Genomic DNA, 3,461 nt, shown 5'->3' with positions numbered 1-3,461 from the left:
GAAGACAAACATTAACAAACAGACATCCATTTACAAAATAGCATAAGAACAATACAAACAATACAGAGTTACAGACAAAGTGGTAGGAAATTAACAATGGTTGTTGTATTTCATATTGATATCTTCAAAGTGGTTTCTCAGGAAAACAAATAGAGACCTGCAAGATTGATCAAATAATTAATCATTAACTGTTCCTTTGAGTAAAGCAATAGAAGTCAGTAGTACAACTATGTTAGCTATCCTTTATATACACACATACATAATTTCCCCTAAAAAGAGTATTTTTAAAGCATAATTTTCCTAATACTTAGTCATTAAAAATTCCCTATAGTTAATATGAGTACCAAAATAATTTTTTAAAATTAATAATTAAATCTTACATTTCTTTTCCTTTTTAATGGGACAGTTTGCTAGGTATAGAGTGAGTTTTGGTTCCCTTGCCCTTACTATATGATTTAGAGCTCTAAGCCAATATTCTCACTTACTGTAGAAGCAGCCAGATGTGAAAACATGTGGCCATTCATCTGTCCCTTGGATGGACAAGGCCAGTAGTTGGAATTTGGGTTGGTCTTCTCCTTAACACTGATAAGATCCAGGATATGCTCCCAAAATGTAGTACCCTGACATTTGAGAAAACAGAATTAAGAAGGCCACTCATACCTCCCCATCACCCATTATCGCCTGAAGCAGGCCATAAAATCTAGCTGACCTTCCCCTGAAGTTGTGCCTAGAATCTTTATTCTAGAGACATAGTCCCTTTACCTGGGAGAAAGACACATCCTTATCTTTCATGACAGAGATACCAAGACAAATCTGAACAAACATGCCTTGCTAAATTCACTAGTATTATATTGTACCTTCTGTCCTCTATCCATACTTGTGCACACTTATGCACCAGAATACACAGGTTTTCCTTTTCCTGTGAGTTTTCAAACATATTTAATAAACATATATGCTTTTCTCTTGTTAGTCTGCCTTTTGTTACAGGTGCCTCAGTTGTGAACTTGGCCATAAATGAAAGAAGAAATGTCTTTTCCCTTACAGTACTTTAAGAGCTATTCATTTCCAAAGGGAGTATTAGATTTCAATCAAGGTTTCAGGGTTCTTCTTACTTTAGGTATTGATAGTATATTCCAGTAATATATTCCTTGTATCCCCACACTATTTTGTTTTTGTTTTTTGTCCATTCATAGAACTGATGTGCGGGACACTTGGGTTGAGATGAAGGGCTCCTAATTGCTATCATTATTGTTCTTTTGAGTCTTCATTTCAACAGTGTGTATTATATCATTCAACATGGGTAGGGCTTTGTAGGAATATTTAACAGATGATGGTTTAATTGGATTTTTTAAAGCACAGCTAGTATGCTATTTTAAGAAGTTTGAAGGTCTAGCAGGATGTCTGCATTGATTTAATATCTGTTAAAATTCAAAGGAGAATGCTGATTGGGGGAAAGGAGAAGGAAATTAAAAATTCATTTCTCCTTATTTGCAAGACAGCTAAATCACTGCAGTGAAAGTTTCCAGGAAATCTAGCCCTAGGCTACACATATTCCACAGTATGTTTGCCTGTGCGAAATATTTGAAGCTGGAGTTTGCCAGGGCTGCCACATAGGGTAGGGAAGGGATCTGACTTCCAGTAGCAATTAGCACCTTCATTTAAGAATTTAAATAAATGGTTTTCAAACTCAAAAATGCATAAAAGTCATGGAATGGGTGTTTGAAATGTAGATTCTAGGATCTCTTCTCTGTATCCTCCCTTCCAATTCTGTGTGTATGAGATAAGGCCAGGATTTTGTACTTTTAACAGAATTCTGCATCTGATTCCAATGTAGGTAGCCATGATTTAGCCTTTCAGAAAAACTAATAAATTCATCAAAAAATAGAGAATACATAGACTGTAGACTCTGTACTTCATGAACACCATTATAACAGACCTCGTTGGCATTCGTCTTTGGCTACCTCTACATATCACCTTGGTGGATGGATCCATTTCTCCCTTATCAGGCCTACACATGCCAAAGTGAACATCAAGTCACACCACCTGCTGAAAAACCAAGAAGTACTGTTTGTGAAGTACTGCTTTCATTTTCTGTTGCTGCCACTTTGTTCTTCCTGGGAGGATGTATTTCTTTTTAATTTTAGTTTATTAGTATATGTGTATGGTACATAATACTTACGCTCCTTGTGGGGAGTTGGTACACATACATAGCATATCTTAATTCCTTTTTACCTCTGATTTCCCTTCCCTCCCTCCCTCTCTCCTCCCATCTCTTGGTCCCCGTCCTTTTTGTTTGTTTGGCTGGTTGGTTGGTTTTTTTGGTACATGCATAATATTTACTGGGAGGATCTGTTTCTAATCCAGATATGTCCATTTGTAATCAGTGCCTTCCATCTGATACATCCATCCTCTGCTGTCCTGTGTTTGCTTTCTTAGCCAGCCAACCACTAAGCTAATGGTCATAAATAATGGTGAAGAACAGAAACCCTAAACTCCAAGATACAGCACCCTTGCTCAGTACCATCTTTCCCTTGCAGACCTCTGTTCTAGAGTCCTCTGTCCAACCCTACTAGTGATTGTTCTGTGGGTCTGGCATACTGCTTCTCATTATCCTGTAATAATCCCCACCTTTCTAGATATAATGTTTTCCAGTTTCTTGGTGTGGGTCAGTGACCTTCTAATTGGGAATAATACAAGTATCTCTTCCAAAAGATATGCAAGCATGGATCGTTTTAAGGGACTCATTTTCCAGATCATCATTTTCCATGTTTACATTTCTCAAAACTGAACTGCTTATGAATATAGCACAATGCTAGTTTATACATCCCACATTTACTTTCATAAAAAACAGTTCATTTGCAGTAGAATAGTACCACGATATAGTCTTACCCAAGGGTGTAAATATCTTCAACCTGCCCACAAAAGGACAATTTTAAATATTTATTTTAAGGACTTTGTCACATTCCCCACAATTATTAAGACAAAAAAAAAATAATTCCTGAAAACAAAACAAAGAGCATTGGCAAGAAACAGCCAAGGCTTTCATTACAAGACTTATGTCTAGTCCATCAAAGTATCAAAAAATTTACCAGCAATTATGTGGGGAAAGGGTGGATAAAATTAACATTTTTATTTTCCCAGACCTTTCTGAGTAAATGAGTTAGAGGACCTCTAAATGAAAGTATAACATTTAGCTATTATTTTACTAGCTGGTAATGATGCCTTTTCTAGTAAGGATTCCAATTACTTGCTTTTAACCCTATTGAGGAAAAACCTAGTTGAATTGTTAACTGATAGACCATTAAAAATAATGTTTAATGATAAATCACTGATTTTTGTGTGTGTGTTTAATTCAGAAGGGGGTAAGACCAGAACAAAATCCCTTGCATTCTTATCTACTTATTTATGTGAACGAATTTTCTCAATATATCTGTAAAGCCAAAAAATTAAATGGAATGATA

Source organism: Chinchilla lanigera, unplaced genomic scaffold (genome assembly GCF_000276665.1).
Source record: "Chinchilla lanigera isolate Chin_1 unplaced genomic scaffold, ChiLan1.0 scaffold00026, whole genome shotgun sequence".
Taxonomy (NCBI): Eukaryota; Metazoa; Chordata; class Mammalia; order Rodentia; family Chinchillidae; genus Chinchilla; species Chinchilla lanigera.
Note: the sequence above shows the minus strand (reverse complement) of the source record.